Here is a 20,587-nt window from a genome sequence, read left to right as displayed (position 1 = left end):
GAAGTTGCTTGCTTATGAAATTCTGTTATAAATGAATTTAACATCTGGTCCTGCAAATGTACGTGATTGTTTCTTTTTGACCCCTTGCAATGAATAAAGGCAAGAGATGCAAGTAGAGATGTGCAGGATTATATCCCTTACTTTGCGTAATTTTTTTTTCTTATGGCATTTCAATGATAAAAGACCAATTTCTACCCTTTCTTAACCTCCAGCAACCCCACTGATTTCCTTGTTCATTCCAGATTGTAATGAATGACTTTACACACTGGAGCCCTTTTATTCTTTCCCTTCCAGATTGAGTGTCTCACCGCAGACAATGGGCCCCTGCCTTCAGGAGTGTACGACTGAAATAAATCCCCTGACTTGAGCAGCCGCACTCCATCGCGACCGAGAGCCGAAGCCAATTTCTGACACACAAACTTCCATGGAGCATGAGCCAGGCAAGAACACACAGGTAAGCAGCATTTTTAACTCCTTAGCATGGCTTGTATTCCTATCAGCCCTGACTCGTGGTTTGCACTCATAGGGTATGTATTAAATATCACTGTACTTGCACTGTGCGTATCTATTTGAGATAATTGTGGCTATTGGAGTGCTGGCGAGACTCACAGTCTTTAATGCACTTGCCCTCACAACATCTGATAAAGTGAGGAAGTATTTTTTGTCTGTATATTATACCAAGGAAACTGAAGCCTAGACAGTTCTTTCACTACGCCAGGGAACTGAACCTGGATTTTCCAAGCTGAACGCTAGCACTCAGTCTGTTGGTCTGTCTTGAAATAAGCAGTACAAATAGGCACACAGAGCAGCGCTTCTTGTAAATTTGGGATACTGAACTACTTCACTGATACAGCAACATGATAAATTGCTACTGTTAAATGAAGTGTTAGGGAATTGTCACGTAGCTACGGAGAGGCCATGCTGTTATTAAGGATGCAAAAGGCATATATTTCAGCTTATTCTTCCCTATCCATATTGACTCTGAAGTGCAAATAATAATAAAAACTAAATTTTGCCAGTAAACTAACACAATTTATCTGGAGGACAGAGCAGAAAGTGGGAACAGAGCTCGATCCCTCCCTGCTTGTGAGTGGTGACAGCTGATGGAGGCAACCCAGGCAGGAGGCAGGGAATATTGATGCTGCTTACTGCTCTGGTGAGGATTCTGTGAGACAGGCTCAGGGTTGAGTCCTAAAAAGTTAACAAGGATTGGAAGTGTGTATCAGAGCCAGTCATTGTACTCATATCTGCTGTGCCAATACCACAAGATCACCTTTTTCTCTGTTGTCATACAATAATGTGGGTACTTTTCCATCTCAGAAGTCAATGGTTGGTTCAACACATGAAAAGGAGATACCAAAAGTGAAGGTACTGGGGAAGTGGGGACTTTATTCTGCTGGCTTAGATGTTATTCTGTAAAGGGCAAAGATGTCTCCAGATTGGTTCTTTTAGTAAGACTGAGACTCTCTACGATTGAAATAACAGGCTTTTCATTTCCCAAGAGCATCTAGCATATGAATGGGACTATTACAGTAATTTCACGAATACAAGCCGCACCAATTTGACCAAAATTTTGGTGGAAACCCGGAAGTGCGGCTAATATTCCGGGGCGGCTAATCTATTAACAAAATTCTAAAAGCTGCCAACACGGAAGTGAGAGCCCGCGGCAGCCCCAAGCCAAGCTGGAGCCCGGCCGGCCCCGGCAGAGGTGGGAAAGCCTGGCAGAGGCGGGGCCAGCAGTGTGGGGGCGGGCGGCAGAGCCTGAGCCAGCATGGCGGGGGAGCCCGGGAGAACTGGGGCTAGCAGTGCAGGGGAGCATGGCAGAAGCAGGAAGGCCGGCGGGTGGGGCTGCCTGGCAGCGGGGGAAGCCCAGCATAATCGGGGCCAGCAGCGTGGGGGAGCCCGGCGGTGCGGGGGCCTGCAGTGCCGGCCAGGGCGAGGAAACGCGGCGGCGGTGCAGACGGGAGGGGGCGGCCGGCGAGCCTGGTGGCGGCGGCGGCAGCCCTGCCGGCGGGGCGAGCGAAAGCGGCGCTCGCGAAGCGCCGCCGCCGCGAGCGAAACGCCGCCGCCGCGAGCGAAGCGCCGCCGCTCGCGGAAGCGCCGCCGCCGCTCGCGAAGCGCCGCCGCTCGCGGAAGCGCCGCCGCCGCGAGCGAAGCGCCGCCGCCGCGAGCGGAAGCGCCGCCGCCGCGAGCGAAGCGCCGCCGCCGCGAGCGAAAGTGCCGCCGCGAGCGAAAGCGCCGCGGGGCGGGCGCCGAGCCCGGCGGCGGCAGCCCTGCCAGCCGGGCGAGCGAACGCGGCAGCGGGGCGGTGCTGACGGGAGAGGGGGGCCAGCGAGCCCGGCGGCGGCGGCAGCACCAGCCGGCCAGCCCCGCCGAGCCGTGGCGCTGAGCTGGGCCACCCGGCCCCGTCGGCAACCATGAGCGGGCCGAGCCTTCCTGGCCCCGCCCCGAGCCAGTAAAGCCCGCTATGCCGCGATCCTGTTACTAATTGGCCAATTTGTGAAAGCTGCGCACGGATTCTCGCGACGAACGAAAGTGCGGCTAATATTCGGGGTGCGGCTTATCTATTGACAAAGACAGCAACATTGTCGAGGCACCGGGGGTGCGGCTTATAATCCGTGCGGCTTGTATTCGTGAAACTACTGTATTATGAATTTTGCTATTCCACAGGCATAAATCTGGAGTGATGACAAAGTTAGTCTAGGTATGCGGCCTTATAGGAGAATTAAGAAATATCCCACATGCATCTAAACCAGAAGACTTTATCAGAAAAAAAGTCTTCTTCATTATGAGGTTATGACTTGAATAAGGTTACAGATTGGCCTTCTAAGTTTTATTTTATATTGTTTGATATACTCCAGTATTTCACTGTAATTTAATGGCAATTCCTATTCACACAGCTATTCTAAATAGGTTCTTATATATACCTATTACCTTGGTAGCCAGGTTTCTATATGAAATCTTGAATATTCCATTATTATTAAAAATATAAAAGTCATAAATTCCGTCTGTTTTGTACAGTGAGGTGAACAAAATAGAATGTGAAGTCACAGTGTGGTAATAGAGTAATTATTTTTTTGAGGTTCTTCTAATATACTTATGGTCAATTGTACTGAAGATGTATTATATTACAGTTGTTCATGGCTGTTTTATCATGTGCTGTGAATTGAGAAATATTCTATCCTATCCCTGGATTAAAAAAGCCCATGCTTTAGATTTTTAGGGAGGAATACATGCTTTTGAAAAGGTGTAATTTGATCCTCTGAGCAGTTTATATCATTCTTGATATAATCTACACCTTCTTGATGAAGATCTTTCTTCTTCCTAAGACACCACTGGAATTTCTGGTGATAAGAGAGACATCATTCTATTTCAGTAGACTGAATGAACCAACATCTCATTTGAAGCTCACTTCATATGGTATATATAGTATGTTTGCACAGTCCCAGAACACTTAATACACGAACAATTGTCTTCCATGTGAGTGGCCTCCTGAAATGTTTTCCTTAGGTTAAAAAAAGAAAAAAAAAAAAAAAGAAAAAAAAAAAAGGGGGGTGGACGGGACAGGACGGGACATATTTACAGAGTTAAAATATAAACAATACACAGGGAAAAAGAATGTCATAGGCTTAGGGAAAGGAGACTAGAGACCTATGCACTTACAGGACCTTCCACCTAACTGCCTATAAATAATTGTCTTGTGCATATTACCCACATCAGAGCATGGTCTATAAGCCTGGATGTCAGCTGCAGAGCTCAGCTGCTGTTTGTAAATGGTATTAACTGTACTCTTGGTTTTTCTGTGCTTAACTGTATATAGTTTTGTTTTATTGGCACTGTACTGTAAGCATATTCTGCACTATGCAAATATAAGAGCTGAGAAGCATATGGGCCGAATCCTGCAATATTCACTCAGGCAAATGGCCAATTCACTTGATGGGAACTTTTCCTGAGTAAGCAGTCGGAGCAGACTCTCAGCTCCATCGTATGCCTCCGCTTGTTTTCAGGTATGACAGCAGACATTGGTGGTTTGCAAGGAAAGAAAGGAAGGGTATGAGACCCAGTACGGTGGGTAGATGCTCAGTTCTGTTTTTCTCCAGACTTAAGATCCACTGAGATGCTACAAAAGGCACAGTCAATATAGAATGACCCTCTCCAGCCTTTAGCAGCCTATTGAAAATCTGCTAATGAAAGGAAAGACTTACAAAAGGAAAAAGTCTTCAGGATGAGAGGAAAGGACCTCAAGTTGTGCCAGTGGAGGTTTAGACTAGATATTAGGAAAAATTTCTTCACTGAAAAGTGATCAGATATAGGAACAGGCTTCCCAGGGAAATGGGGGAATCACCATCCTCAGAAATGTTCAAAAGATTTGTGGATGTGGCACTTAAGGACATGCTTTACTGGTGGACTTGACAGTGCTGGGTCAATAACTGGTCTTTTCCAATCTTAATAATTCTGTGATTCAATATGTGATAACATTTCTCCATCCCCAATCTGAACATAATCTCATGGTACCAGTAGTGGAGACATCTCTCTAGTCAATGCAGACAGATTTGAGCTGCAGGAATTCATGGAGTGAGAAGAAAGTGGAAGGAAATCCTGCTTTTGATAAAGAGCACCAGTGATTTCTGCTCCACCACATTGTTCAAGAGCTTTGTCAGAGAGACATAACTCAAGGTGGGAACTTCAGGATTCAGCTCTGCATCCAGCTCTGGTTCAGTCCTGCCATCTATCACCCAGGAATGGAGTTTCACCCCTTAACCATGTAGGTGGCTAAAAAACTGTGTCCCATTTCCTGATCTCTGTATATTACATGGCCCAAGCTGTGATGGCAAGCAATGTCTTGTGGGCTTCAGGTCCAAGTTCTACAAAAGCTCACAAGGTGCTTTTCTTAATTGACTCCAATTTTGTCTACACTGCCCCTCACAGCTTGATATGTATCAGAGAAGCTGGATTTCTTTGATCTAGCTGCCATGGGAACCAGTGCAGCACTGATGCCGTAGCACACATTTCAGCATGATCCCCACACGGACCCTGGTTACACACTTGGGGCTGCTAAAGTCTGTTGAACACTGGACTGTGTGTTCCCAGTGCTAATATATTCCCTAATAGCTACACTAATATTAGCAGTGATACCCATATCTTTCTTTCTCCTGCAGCCATTTCTTTCAGCAGTGCCTGATTGGAAACTTAAGCTGCAGCCCTTATTCATGTTCCTCATCCTCATCCTCATGCACCTTTTAAACAAAATAGCTTATTCAAATAGACACTTAAAGGTCAAACACTCCCGACCTGGTTTTGCAAACCCTTTTGTACATGGCTTTTCCTCTTGTGTTTAAAAAAAAAAAAAAAAAAAAAAAAGAAAAAAAAGGAAAAAATATATTCTCATCAGGAAATGTTGGCAAAAAGGGTTTAATTACAGAAATCATTTTGCACCCTACGGAGCAAGCATGAAGAATGGCATATTTCTACATTTGAATTGCACATTCATCAAGAAAAGAGTGATTTCCCCTTAAGAATGTTCTGGAGTAGTAGAAAAGAGCATTGAACCCTGGTGTGTGTATTTTATAGTCTCTGAAAGGCAAATGGTTTCACTTCCATTGATTGAAATATATGGGTTTTCCCTCTGGATTATTCTCCTGGATGTAGAAAAAAAAATTAAAATCTTTAGTAGTGGCTGTCAAGCAGTGCAACCCCTTAGGAGATGTCTCCCCTAAGGCAAAAGGCTCACCAAACCAGCTGCTGCTGAACTTGGCCAGCAAGAAGCCTTTGACCACCAGAGGTTGCTACTTTTTTTACTTGATGAATGGGGACTTTACAAAAGGTGTTTTCATTGTTTTGTTGGAGCGAATGTCAACATGGAAACACAAGCACTAAGTGCTAATTGGAGTGGTAGCCCCAGGATTTGCTGTCCTTGCTCTCTGGCACACAAGGTCCAACAGGCTCGTGCATCAGTCTTGTCATTCACCTTCTTGTCCCACAGATGTGGTTTCTTTGCAAACTCTTAGCAAACACTGCGTGGAGGAGAGCTTGACTCAATAGTTACTGCTCTCAAAGTGCAAAGTTGCTGGGGTGCAGGACACAGGCACAACGTGACAGGCTGATGAACACTGATACTTTGAATGTGCTTCTTCAGAAAATATGCTCCAAATTGGTATGCAGCACACCTCTGTGACCACAGTAATTCACTGTGAATTGAAGCAGGAGCTGGATTTTCCTAAGCAGTCGCTTTTCCTCATTAAATTACTATTGTTCTTTTTTTTTCCAGGAGCATTATTGTCTAGTTCTGTTAACAGAGAAAGGCCAATTACACAAACAGTGCTGACCTGTTAAACTTGAATTTACCTGCTAGAATTCAAGTAAACAGCATTCAAATAAACTCCACTTGGGTTTACTGATTTTCTCTTAATAATGTCACTTGAGTTTAAAAAAAAATGTCCAGGGTGAATGGGTGTATCAACTGAATGTTTCAAAACTGCAGGAAAGTAATGCTAACTGTTAAGAGCACTACGAACAAGAAAAAGTTATATGTAATTGGAAGAGAAGATGTTCCATTTCCTTTCTAAAATCAAATACAAACTGCTCATGTGACTGATTTAGTATTGAACAAGAGAGGAAAAATTGCTTCTTGGCATTTAAATGGAAATGTTTCTTGTTCCGAAATTTTGGAAGCTTGCATACTGTATGATTTTTGAAAGGCTTATACAATTACCATTGAATTTAGATGAGGTCTATTCCTAACAATATATGTATTTCTCAGTTAAACTTTTTCCTTCCAGAGACCTAAATTACCTTTGTCTAGAGTCTAGATTCCTGACGTGGAATATATTCCAGAGGTAATAAGGCCAGTGCAAATATATTTCATTTTTAATATGTATGTCTGAAAAAAAAACAGAGAACAGCAGCAGCTGTTTTGCAAAGCAGACCTTTATGTCAAGGACTCTGTTGTTTCAGGATGATGTTCTGATTTGCTGTGTGCCTTTTTACTGTGATTTCTGAATTTGGAACAAAACACATATTTTGCCTCTTGCTTCCCACAAAGGCTAGAAATTTTAGGACAGGAGAAAAAGTCAGACCACAGCAGACTCACACCTGGCTGACTTAAAGGTATGCCATGAAGAGGATGATTCCCATGGAGCTCAGAGCACCGCATGAAGTACTGAAACCCATTTTGTTCAGCACTCCTCTTACAATGTGGTTTTAGGGCTGAATCCAGTGTGACTCCAAGATTTGTAATGTCAACACAAGCCCTGTAGAGACTGTTGCTGAAAAGTTTTGTAAAAGTAAACTTTGAGGAGGGACTCAAAAGAGAAAAATGTGATTATTTGGTGAATGAGAAAATGATAGGCTGAGTGTAAATGGGAATGGGTGATATATCCTGACAGGGATAAGTTATTGAGGACATGCCCAAGGTCAGGCAGTGAAGCAGTAGCAGGGCCTGACAGTTAGCAACACCATGACCCTTTCTTTCTTCAGAACATGTTGAACAACAGCATTAGAAAGCCCTAATTTCTTGTCACTGCTGTCAAAAAATTTAAAGACAGATAAAACCAAAACAATCCTCCCCTCTCCAATAAATAAAAGGCAGAAACTGCTAGCGCTGATCTTCCTCCTCAAGAAGAACTAACCTTAAATCTTGTAGGCTTTTTTTCTGAGAATTTGATTTTAATTGTCAAACAGCACAAATCTGTAAAAATTTTTTTAAAAAATGTAGTAATAGTAATTGATAATGATAGTGATGTCATCTCCTGATGCCATTGTGGATGATGCTCCCTGACCCCAAAAGCAAGACATTATGCAAGCTGCCTAACTAGAGGCACAGGAGAAGCAAGGATTTCCTCCTCCTCTAGATGTGTGCTGAAACTAGAGCCCACCTGAACTCAAGAAGAGAGGGAGGTTCACCATGGCCAGGACATGAAGGCACCACCTGAGGAAGATCTCCACTTTTCTCTTGCCTCCATCCTGATCCCCATTCCATTCTCATGCTAAAGCCAATGCTATTCCAACCCATCCCCATGCCTATTCCATGCCCAAGACCAACCCATTCTTATCTTACCCAAGCACATCCTTTCCTGTCCCTATTTCCTTCTCATTCTAATGTCCACACTTGATCCATCTCATCGCCATGCCCATCTGTCCATGCCCACGTCAGGTCCATCCCCTCCCCGTAGCCCTGTCCATCCCCTCTCCATGCCCATATCCCCTTCATGCCCGTGCCATGCCCATGCCCTTCTCCCAATGCCCATGCCATGCCTATGCCTGTGTTCTCCCCTGATCCATGCCTATGCCACGACTGCACCATGCCGGTGCCTATTCCCATCTCATGCCAATGTCTGTGTTTTCCCCATGCCATGCCATGCCATGGCCATGTCTGTGTACACCCCTGGCCCATGTCTACTCTATGATCGTGACCATGCCCATGTCCGTATTTTCCCCAGCCCCACGTCCACGCCCGTGTCCTCCCCGGCCCCGTGTCTCTGCCATGTCCATGCCCTGAAGCCCATGCCTGTTCCCACCCCGTGCCCCTCTCCACGATCCGCAGCCGTGTCCGAGCTGTTCCCACGCCGCTGGGGTGGGCAGCCGCATGTGCGCCTGTCATTCCAGCCGGGAGCGCCGGCTCCTGCCTCCCATTCATGTAACCTGTGTGTGTCTCTCTTTCTCTCTGTGTGTAACAGCGAGAGGGAGAGAGCGAGCGAGGCACGGAGAGAGGGAGGAGGAGGGGGGAAGCTTTAAATAAAGCCTTTGGATTGCAGCTGCTTATTTTGGGCAGTCCTACCAGGACGATTCCTGTCAGGAAAGAAACTGGACCAGTCGTTGTTCTTTTTTTTTTTTTTTTTTTTTAATTTATTTTGATTTTGATTTTTGGGGGTGGCAGCGGTGAATCTGAGCTGCTTGCGGAGATGAGCTCCGGTGCCTGCCTGTAGTTTCCACTTTGGGATCGCTGGACAGAGAAGTGGCATTTCGGTGGGGGGAAGCTGCAGACATGGTAAGCTTCGCTTTTTCCTCTGAGAAGTGTATTTATGCCATAGAGTCTCTTGAATTTTCCCTTCCCCCTTCCCTCTTCCTACCAAACAGCCACTCACACAGGCTGGGGCTGGGGAGAAGCTCCCTGAATCCCTGGCTTTCCCTCCCCAGCATCCATCCTTCCCTCCTGCCCAGCTCCCTGCCCTCCCCTCGCGCAGTTTGCAGCAATTCGGAGGGACGCAAAGATGCTGCGGGAAGCTCCGGGCTGGGGCGGGGAGGATCAGGCACCCCCAGACTGCCAAAACCTCGCTTCAGGGCATGTTAGGAGTGGATTCTCCCATCCAACCTTCCCCCTCCGCGACCCTTCCCTCTGCACCCCGAGCGGTGCGGCTGTGCTGGGGAAGGCAGCAGTGCAGATTGGGAGGCACTGGAGCAAGGATGCAGCTTTAAGATCAATCGGTGTTATTTATGTAATAGTAAAAGCAGGGAAGAGAGGAGGCAGGAAAAGATAGAATAAGAAAAAAGTGTCTTGGTATTTCGCAGCTCACAGGGCTCCCTTGGCTCTGTCTGAGCCCCCCACACTCAGGTCCTGCTGCAGGGTGGTGCGTGGTGAGAGTGTGTGTGTATGTTTACATTTGGATTCCTGCTAGAATCGGGCTGAGGATGGGGGTCTCCCATTTTCCAAGGAAAGGTGGGTTTGCCTCCAATTAAAAAAAAAAAAAAAAAAAAAAAAAAGAAGAATAAAAAATACGCTTGACTGCAAGTTGAGTGACAAGCCTGTTTCTTAGGCATTAAATGTTAAAGCCCTGCTTCTAGCCATGCCCCACCAGGATGAAAAGATCGCCCAAACAGTGTGGTGTTGGAGAAAAGATGCTGGAGTGCCTGGAAGAAATGCAGTGGTTCAGACTCCTGCTCGTATTCTCAGCAATTTACATTCTCAAATACAAATTTGGGCTGTTGAACCTGAAACCAGGCTTCTACCAAAGGGCATTTATTTCCTGGAATTTGTTTTGATTGAAAATATAGTGCAAAATATATGGGATGTTTTACTTCAAAACAAGTGGTAGTTAAGAAAATTCTAAATCTTTAAAAAATAATAATTAGCCAGCCCAAACTCTAAAAGTATTCACAAGGCAGTATTTATTTACTTTTTTAGCATGCACACACTTTGAAATTCACAGTGGTTACAACCATGTAAGCACATGATTTGGAAAAAAAAAAAACCAACACAAAAAAACCCAAAACAAAACAAATCCAAAAAACAAACCCAAAAAAACCTAACCAAAAAACCATATTAAACTATATTTATGCCACTGCTTTGTTTTATGGGATACACAATCTGAAATCAATTTTTCATGCAGCCAAAACAGAAATAACTAAATGCTCATTGAATAGATAGGCAAGACCTTTCTACATCTTGAATGCATTTGTGCATGGATTTTCCTGGAAAGTTCAATTTCTTATGATTTAAAAATAATAAATTAACAAGGCAAAACACCGAACTTCTGAATCGAACTAAAAATTAGTCTAGCCACGTCAACCCCATCTTCCTCTGTAACTTTTTGCAGTGAAGCCTCACCTTGAATTTACAGAGGCATCTTTTCCTTTTTTTCCCTTTCTTTTCCTTTCTTTTATTTTTTTTTTCTTTCCCCCTTGGGAAAAGTCCCAAGTGAAGGGAGGGTTGAGAAAATAAGAGCAAATCTTTGAAGTTGGAAGTTGTCTGTATGCTTTTTATGGGTAAACTTCTGCTGTAGCCTGGCAAGTTTTTAGTGTGCTGCTCCCTGCTCTGGGGAGCTGGAGTTGTGCAGGGGAACTTGGCAGCTCCCAGCCTATCCCAATCCCATTTCTTTCGGCTTCGCTGACCCTAATAAAATTGCCTACTAGTAGGGTAGCCCCTCCCCTCCTATGGAAAGTGCTCTGCTCCCAACATGTGCACCATATGTGCCTGCAACGCCAAGACTTAGCATTTATTCACCTATACCCCGCCAACAGTCTGCGTGTGCCACCCGCACTCTGGCTCTGGCAGGAGCTGGGGATTGTCCATCGGGAACCCCAAGCTCTCCCCTGGCAGCTGGGGAAGGCTGGGGCTGAGCCAGGGATTTGTGTTTAATTTATTTCATTGGCCTCTTCAGAGCCAGGCGCCTCCCACTTAGTGCCTCTGCCTGTAGCACTTTTATAGGCTTGGGTGGAAAAAACAAGGAGTACGTGTGTGTGTATATGTATGTGTGTGTATATATATATATATTTAGTGCGATGGGGGGGAGCATAAAGACGCGTCTCTCGCACTGTTTTGCAGCGAGCCAAGACTTGAGAGCAGCTCGCTCGGCTCTGCCTGTGCTACAGGGCTGAAGGAATTTGCTCGTCCGTGGCCATCGCGAGCTGCCCTTCCTTGTAAAATTCCCAGCTCCCAGATTCTGCCATGCTACTGGATCAGTCCTTGCTGGAGTGGGCTGATTTGTGGCCAGGAGAATTCCTTGCTGCCATGATCCATTGAGAATGCAATCCCCAAGCCAGTGCATGGCCAAGGAGAATGAGGCTCTGTGCTGGTTTGCAGCAGGTCCGGAGGCAGGGAGGGGACGGTGAGGTCACGGCGTGTGGCTGGGCATTTCCCAGGCTCCTGAAAATGTCACCAGTGCTGCTCTTGCCTTGGGAGCAGGACCACTGCTCTGCACCCACCATCCTGGCAAGGGGGTCTGCACACACACCTGGGGCAGGGGAGGAGGGGAGCTGCCCTTGCAAACAACCTGTTTCACTTTATTTCCCTTTTTCCCCCTCAAAAAAGAATCACCAAGATTGGGAATTTCTCACCCTCCTTTCCCGTCCATACGTGCGTGAATGTGTAAAGATCTTCACAAGGGGAGATTTTCAAGTCATCTGTTATTTATGTGTTTGACCTGGAGAAGAAATGTCATGTTTTGGTGAAGAAAGAGGATCATTAATATGGGAAAAGGTTCTTGGGTTGTTCTTTGGCAAGGAAAGGCGTAAAAGGCAAAAAGAGATGCAGAAGTTAACTTCATAGTTTTCTTATTAGCAAGGGGTCCTGGTTTAGAAAGGCTTTTCTGGGGAGAATTTACCTTCTATAATTTAGAAGGATAGGGAAGAATTATGGAGAGATGAGGGTAAAGCTGCTCATCTGGTTGTGGCTGGTGGGGGGGAGATAGTCCCCCCACCTCCAATTTAATTTTACTACATGGATGGAAAAAGAGAGACATCTCTAATTTCAGTGGGTCTCGGGAAGGAGTGAGATTTGGGCTGAGAAGACTCTGCAATTTTAAGTCCATGTAGTTTAATTATTTTCCTTGACTCATTTAAAATAGATGCTTTCCTTTTGTTTTGGTGAGCAGATAGTATGCTGGCAAGGGAAAACGTTATTTTTGTTTTACAAAGTGAATTTTTTATTTTACTTTATTTTATTGGTTTCCTGGAGTGCATAATAACGAAATGTTATTTCATTCTGTCTACAACATGTACACTGTCCCAATTAAGAGCCTACTCTGATTATTTTTAACCTGGTAGTTTGCCATTTCTCTGCTCAGGAGAATAAAACATTGAGTTCTTGCACTTTAAAATAGCTGAGATGCTTAAGCAGAACTACCTTTTCCCTAGGAAAGTCATTTCCCGTTCTGTTGAGTTCCTGCTTCAATGGCTCATTTTCTGACAGAATCACATCTTTCCAAGAAGCAGAACTATGATCTTACGTAACTTGATGTTTCCAGATCAAAAGTTACAAATATTGCAGTAATACCACAAAGAGAGAGATTTGACAGGAGGAGTGTTGCATGGCATATTTATTATTAGGATTTCAAATGAAGATAGTTTTAAAAATTTATGGAGGGAAAAAGCAGGATTAAATAAAGATGAATAAACAAAAACTTCCTAGTTTGATATCTTTAACATCATTTTTCCCTTTTACCTTTACCTCTGTAGGCAATTGAGATTTTTTTTTCTCTTTTTAAAGCAAACTCATCAGTGTTTAAGAAATGTGTAGTTGTAATTTCAAGAGATGAAGTAGCTTGAAACTCGCTCTCTCTCAGATTTGATTCAAAGAAATGAAACTCTGTAAATCAATGTCAATTCAGATTTAAAGACTGGCTGTTACCTGTCCTGTTACAAGGTCTATCAGCATAACTTATTGTAACTAAAAGCTAAAATACTCTGTTTTTGCTTTGAATTGACAAATTGGTGTTGCTGGGTACTTTGGCAGAGTAACTTGCGCCACATGACAGTGAATTGGGTATTCATAAAAAAATTGACCAATAAGTTTCAGAGAAAAAAGTCTTATAATGTAACACCTTTTTAAGGCATAAGTATATATGTGTATTTCCTCTTTGCTCTATATTAAAAGGAAAAATATCACAGATACATTTATATCTCAATTATGTCAGTGTAACGTGAGGAGTGGTGCTGAGCATGCCTATAGGACTTATAGCAGTCAGGAATAAAGGTACAATTTTCATTCTTCTCTGCTGTTCCACCCTTGGTTCACTTGATATATAATAATTTTATTAGAATATATAAATTTTTTTTGCCAGATGTTCTACTCTCCCTGGAGCATCTGTAGAGGCAGAGTTGAAATGCGAGTAGGAGAGCATGTTTCCTTGTCTGTGTGCAGTGACAAACAAATTTTGGAAAGTTTGAGCCTTGGTCACAAATATCCTTTGCCTTTATACCAAATTGCTTGGAATTAAGCTGTTTGTGCTGTAGGGGGATTCAGACTTCATCGACTGTTGTCCTGCTGGGTATCAGCAGAGGTGATCTTTTGAATGTGAAGATGTCCATGAAGCAGGCACAGATTTCTCTGTTCTTCCATTGTGTTGGCAGCAAGAAGAAGGAAAGCGCATTATGAAACTAATTAGGGCTGACAGATAAGTTTCCTTTTCCAGCTAAGAGTTGCTTTCTAGGATGTGACACATTCCTTGTTCTTTTTTGAAGTGGGAGGAAGAAGGGAGGGGAGTGGAATTGCTGATGGTCTATTTAGGTGGAGGGGCTCACTGAACTGCATTTATTAGTTCATTTAAATGGGGAGGGCTCAGTAAGATTTCACAGGTATTTCCACCTGTTTTAGTGAAGAACCATTTGATAGGGTCTAGGATACCCGCTGCAGTCCAGAATGCTGCTCCACTGCAGTAATCACCACTAAGGCACCAGTGGCAGATGTGCTACCCCGGCAACAGCAGCAAACATGAAAGCAGAAAATGTCTCTCTGCGCATTGATTTAAGTTTTAGATGATTATTCAGTGCAGTTTTCTATTTAAACTCTGAGTAGAAGCTGTATCACTTGCCTGCACATGTGTTTGTACACACTGAGCCTTCAAAGCATTCTGGAGATTGATTTGTTATACAATCAAAAGTTAGAAACAGAAGATCAAATCCTATTTTTCTGTTTTAGTCCAACTCCACATTGTATGCAATAAGGGATCATAGGTTTTGTTGTCACTCCCTCAAACTCCAATATGTGTACTGTAAATCTTAAAATTGGTTTTAAAAAATCCAGTCTGGTCCTGTTCCTTCTGGGGAATATTGGGTGTATTCATAAGATCATTCTTGGTCTTCTGTAGCAGGAGTTGGACCCAATAAACCTTATGGATCCCTTCCAACTCAGGATATTCTATGACTATGATATTATGCTGTGTGTGGTATAAGAGAAGCAAGGATTCATTCCCTTGGCAGGAGCATCTTCAAGTACTGTCTGCTCATATAAGAGCAGTTTCCTGGAGGCCTGCAATTCATAAACCATCTCTTCCACTCGGTCACCTGGACTTAAACGGGCCAGTCTTACGAACTGAACACCCAAATTTTATAATGGAAAGTTTTCAATATTCTGCTAATTCCTTTTCAACTGCCTCTGTGTCTTTCGATGCTGAAAACCATTTCATCCTTACCTCTGTAACATAAAGAAGAATAGAAAGGGAGAGTTTAGTTAGCCAAAAAGCTTTTAGAAGTGACTGCCAGAAGTGGTTGGGAAAACTGACAGAGCATGAGAGACGCTGGAATTTGCTTTCTGCCTGTTGATACAAACAGCATTAGGTGGTTGGGCTGTGGGCAGCACAGATCCTGTCAGTCTGGAACAAACAAGTGCCTCTATGTCTAGACAATTACCTTTTGTGCAGCTGGGTTTAAGGTGTGATAAGCTTTTTGGCTCAGATTTTTGTTCTAGAATGCAGAGAACCATCTCAAGATCCAACTGGCTGATGTGTTCCTGCAGATACAGCCATGATCAGGGATTACTTGCGGTGTTTCCTTACGGTGGTGCTAGAACAAAGCAAAGTTCACACAGCCTTTAATTGCTGCTGTGGATGTTTGACACTTCAGCAGGCTCTGAGCTGTCATCTATAGGCTGCAACACACTCTGACACAATTATGAAATGTTGGGTTGAAGGGATTTGCCCAGAGTCTTGGGGCATCGTTTGGCTACCTCAATCTGAAACACATTTGTCCTCATTCCACAGTCCTCTGCTTAGTCACTACAAATCTCCCCGCTCTGCAATGGGTGAGATGGGGATTTTAAACCTCCTCTTCTACTCCTCATTCTCATTGCTTCATCTCCAGGTTGGCTTGGGTAAAATGCTGTCTTGTGAATAATGACTTGTTTCATCATTCAGACACTTGATTAAGGCAACTTTAGTTGCTTTTTTTTTTAACTTAAATTATACATCTCCAATATATATTTTTTAATGATATTATTGGTCTGTTAGTCTAACTTCTGTTTATTTCTTTTGTTTTTATTGAGTCATCCAAGAGCTAGTAGCTTTGTGACATTGCCTCATTTTGGTCTCTCTCTTTGTGTCAATGGCTTAGCCTAACAGAGTACTCTGCTTCTCCAAATAGATCCCTCAGTCCATCCCACTCAGTCTGGTCCTTGCTTCATGCTCCTTTCTACTATCCCATTGTCACTCCTCTAACCCCTGCTCCAAGTCTCTCACCCCAACTTCATTCAGCTCCTACCAACTTGAGATCATGCCAAGAACCAGAGAGCATCTGTGATTGCAGTTCTGACACTTGGATGCAGACCTGGCATTTCCATAGCATGAAACATCTTGTTTAGTTATACACAGGTAGAAATGTAAGTGATGGAAGCTGGCAAATATGTACAAATTCACCCAGGAGCATGTATCAACAGCGTTTTTATCAGAGATGTCTAAACTTGGCTTAATTCATACAGCTACTCACAAAATTCATTAGAAGAAAAACAGTTGTCTCCCAGGCAAATTCCAAGTCCTTCCTCTTAAGTCCTAAAAATCCCAGAGGAGGTTTTAGAAAGAAAGCTAAAGGCTTTTCTTTTGGTTGTTTTTTTTTTTTTTAATGTGAGCAAAACAACATATTTTTCCTTAGCCTTGTTCTCAGAATCTGCTGAACTGTTTTGACTGAAATTTTCCAAAAAATTTCAGCCTGAGGCAGACAGCTGGCATGGAAATTTTCAGGCCAAACAATTTGCTTAGTATAGTTATATGAAACTGCGAACGCTGTTTTATTATTAAAGCTGCTTCACTCTTCCCATAATTGACAGCACTACCAACTTCGCCTTTCCCTAATAAACAGAGAACTGGAGATTGTGTTGCAAACTAATTTTGTATTTGTGTGTTTTATAGATTTTTTTTTTATATTGGAAATTTTATATAGAACTGACACATGCATTTCAGCATATGTTAGCAGATGATGAAATCTCAAGCTTCCTGGAAACCGAAGTGAATACAAGTAATGAGAATCCCACAAAGTCACATCAAAGTGATACAGCATTGCAGGATTTGTAGGGTGGGATTAAATCCAAAGAGATCTCAGGAGATCTTGCACTGACAGAGCAATCCCACAAATTCCCATGTATCTCACCCTCAGGTTCAGTGTCCTGCTGACAGTGGACTTCTTATTTAGTATAGCAACATTCTATTGTAACAGTAACTGTTATCAGGAACCAGACCCAAAAAAACAAGGAGAAAAAACCCCAAATGGAAACCCAGAAAACTGAAAGAAAAGATAATTGCATTATGATGTGACCAGCTTTCTTCTTTTCTTATCATCATCACAGGTGACTCTTAGGCTGCAGTTTCACATCACAGCTAAATTTAGGATCCATTGGCATGGAAGGAGAGGTGTCCTTCTCTCTCCCTCTCCTCCCATCCCAGTGTCCCCTCTACCCAGCTTCTGTCCTTTGACTCCTTCAGAATATGTCTGATGATTTATGCCTTTTTGACAAGGGCAAGTAGTGGTAGGACAAGGGATCATGGTTTAAGATAAGAGAGGGCAGATTTAGATTAGATATTTTCTGTTACAATAGCAGGACACTGGCACAGGTTGCTCAGAAAAGTTGTGGATGCCCCATCTCTGGAAATGTTCAAGGCCAGGCTGGATGGGGCTCTGAGCTACCTGGTCTGGTGGAAGGTGTCCCTGCCCATGGCATGGAGGGCTGGGACTGAATGATCTTTACGGTGCCTTCTAATTCCACCCATTTTGTGAATCTATGATTCTACAATTGAATTTATCAACCCAGCACAAAACAAGCTCCATCTTTTGCTTAGGGTTTTGGTTTTGTTTTCTGATAACTTAGTGACTTACATTGAGTCAGTGTGGTGGAAGCATTTGACAAGGAGAAGAGAGAAAGAAGGGGGAGTACAAACAGCTTTGTGGAGGTGATGACGGTTTAGGTTAGTCCCATGACCCAGGATATTTTTTAAGGTTGCCAACTATTTACATAGTTTGATTGTACTGATATGAAGTCTAATTTTATTCATGTTAAAATACAGACTGCACCTTTTCATTACAGTCTTCTATCTTCAGGACAGTCTTTTGAGCCATTGCACTCAGTGGGCCTTGAAGCTATTGTCCTCTAACAATTTGCTGGATTATTCGTGAACCCAGCATGTACTTGTGATTGCCACAAGAAAAAGTTTCAAAATTTAAAGTCATGCAATGAATAAGCCTTCTTGTTTTTTTCTGCTTTAACCTCTCAGTTTGGTAATTTCATTAGATGACTCCTACTTTGTGGGCTATACAGCAGGATAAATTCCTTCTACTCTTTGGTTTTGTTTTTTTTTCTATTCCAAGAAAATCCCCACCCTACTTTATCTATTCTGCAAGTCTTTCCATATTCCTGATAATATTTGCAGCCTTTTCTTCTGTCTTTGTTACTTCTGCTCTGTATTTTAGACATGGGTAGACACAAAATGTATGCAAAATTAAGACAGAAACGCATGTTACCTTATAAAACATCATCCCATATTATATTTAACCTGGAGAAAAGGAAGCTTGAGGGGCCGTTATCACTTTCTACAGCTCCCTGAAAGGACAATATAGACTGGTGGGGGTCAATCTCTTCTCCCAAGTTACAAGTGACAAAAGAGGAGCAAATGGCCTCAAGTGGCACCAGGGGAAGTTTAGATTGGATATTAGGAAAAATTTCTTCATGAAAGAGGAATCAGCCATTGGAACAGGCTGCCATGGGAGTGGTTTAGTGGTGCTTGGCAGTGCTGGGTTAATGGCTAGGCTCAATGATTTTACAGGTCTTTTCCAATATAAATTATTCTGTGATTTTTCTCCTTTCATTGTCTATTTTTTCCCTAATGTATCTCAGAATTTTCCCTGCGCATTTAACTGGCATGAGTAGAGGGCCAGAAGTTGTACAGGGCATCCCATGGAGATTCCTCAGCCAGCTTTCTGTGTGGCACCAGTTAATTTACAGCCCACATTGTGTATGCATTGTTAGAATTGTTTTTCCCTTTATGCATTACTTTGCTTTTATTGATACTGAATTTCATCTGATGTTTTTATCACCCAGCTTGTTACCCAGTATCGTGAAAGTAGGTTGTACTGTAATGGTTGGAAGCTTGATGAGAGAATCAGAAAGCCCAGCAATGAAACAGGCTCTCATTTTGACTTTTATTCTTGTCCTGGGGATAATCTGAACAAAAATATAACCAACAAAATACCCTTTATATAAAATAAGAACAACCAGTCTGCCTGTCTTATGACAATTGACTGTGAAGTTGTCTGTTGTTCAAATGTTTTTACTTCTCATTGTCAGCATCTAACAGAGTATTTTTTCTCATACTTCTTTCTAGCCAGTGTTTGTTCTTCCCCAAAGCAGCAAATTATGCCCTTGCTTCCTCCATGCTGGAGCACCAGAATCCTGATACCAAGGGACAAGTTAATGATCATCTTCTCCCAGCCTGACATTTCCCCTGTACCTCCGTCTTCTTTCTATCCTAAAATCCCTCTTGTGTTCACAATGCCCTGCAAAGACACCTGGGATTTGGAAACTTTTCCTACTCTCTTGGCTTTGCTTTTATCTCACGAGAAAGTGCGAGCACACAAAGCCACCTGCCCGTCACTGAGAGCCCTGTTTGCTGGCAAGCACTTGGGTCTACCTGAACAGGGCTTTCTTTAGAGCTTAGCTTTTATGGCTTATTATTGTTGGTGCTGTTCACAATCTTATTTGGGTTTGGAGGGATGCACAAATTACTCGTATAGAAGCTACAAACCATTGCTTGCAGCCCTGCATACCCCCCATATGCTTTAAAATGTCATCTGTCTGTGGCTTTCTGTGCTGAACACTGCTGATCACAGGCTCTGGAAAGCAACGTTATTGTACACCTGCATCACTTTGTTTTGTATTCTTTTATGCCTTCTGCATAATTAATGTTTTGTTGAATTTTATGTATTTCTTTATTTTCACTGATGTCTTCTCCAGAGATTATCAGACACAGCAAGCATCTAGTTGAGAAGATGGTAACAGAGAAGAAGGGGATATCAGAAGCTGATACTAGGGAAGAAAAGTTGATCTTTTAGGGGGTGTGAAAATGGGGGAACACCTGGAAGAGAGGGACCTCTACCACCTCTTTCATCATTAGAGCTGGATTCCTGCACTGAAGACTCTTTGATTCTTTTTTTTCCCTTTGTTGTTTTTTTTTTTTCCTTCCCACCCTCCATTTCAGAGCCTGGAAAACTAAAAAGTCTGTAACTTCTCTGCTGTGTATGAAATACATAAATCAGTAAAATCAGGATACCCAGCCCCAGCAAAGCTGCTCAATCTAATGTGTAGGGGTATATATTCTTCATATGTCAATACTCCTGTTTTTTTCTCTCTCCTTCCCTCTGCTCAAATGAAAACACATGGAGTTAATGTTACACAGGCTATGTGGGAGCTCACCTTGCCATCATGTTTCCTTATTAAGGAATTTCATTAAGGCCTTTTTCAAAATGTGCACTGCTTCGGCAGACTGAATGCTTGAAAGTGGACACTCCCGGCCACACAGATTTTTTGAAGATAACAAAAGCCAATCACATTCAATCTTGTTTCAATCCCCAAAGCGTCACAACACTTTAACTTAAACCAGGGCCAGATCCAAGAGCCATTACTGTTAATTCAAAGGCTCCTGTTGGTTTTAATGGTCTCTGGATCAGGCTTTTTCACTCCTGCTGTGGAACAGTGCTGACTCCCCCAGTGCACAAGCACAAAATGGCCATGAAAATTGAGGGCTGGTTTGGAAATGGATGTCATTTCCACTGCCGGACTAATTGAGCATGTGAGGCTGGGAGTGGCATAGGTTTGAGGTTTTCTTGATGTTTCCAAGTAAGTCGAAGTTCCTATAATGAAAACATGTAGAGTGGTGTTTTGTAACTATTTTTATAC

General features: G+C 43.1%; 1 protein-coding gene across 11 annotated transcripts in view; it reads left to right on the top strand.

Annotated features, from left to right (window-relative positions):
• The first annotated feature begins 297 nt into the window (after positions 1 to 297).
• Positions 298 to 20,587, top strand: part of TENM4 (teneurin transmembrane protein 4) — a 634,039-nt gene continuing 613,749 nt past the window's right edge. For 4 of the 11 annotated variants that reach the window (XM_042779058.1, XM_033052858.1, XM_042779055.1 and 1 more), the window contains exon 1: positions 8,645 to 8,986. The gene's annotated coding sequence lies outside the window, so the exon portion shown is untranslated. Of the gene's footprint in view, positions 455 to 8,644; positions 8,987 to 20,587 lie in introns of those variants that run through there. The other 7 variants (XM_033052869.2, XM_033052868.1, XM_033052865.2 and 4 more) reach the window with 3 other exon arrangements.

Source organism: Catharus ustulatus, chromosome 2, assembly GCF_009819885.2.
Source record: "Catharus ustulatus isolate bCatUst1 chromosome 2, bCatUst1.pri.v2, whole genome shotgun sequence".
NCBI classification, from domain to species: Eukaryota; Metazoa; Chordata; class Aves; order Passeriformes; family Turdidae; genus Catharus; species Catharus ustulatus.
This window is presented reverse-complemented; position numbering and strand designations above follow the sequence as displayed.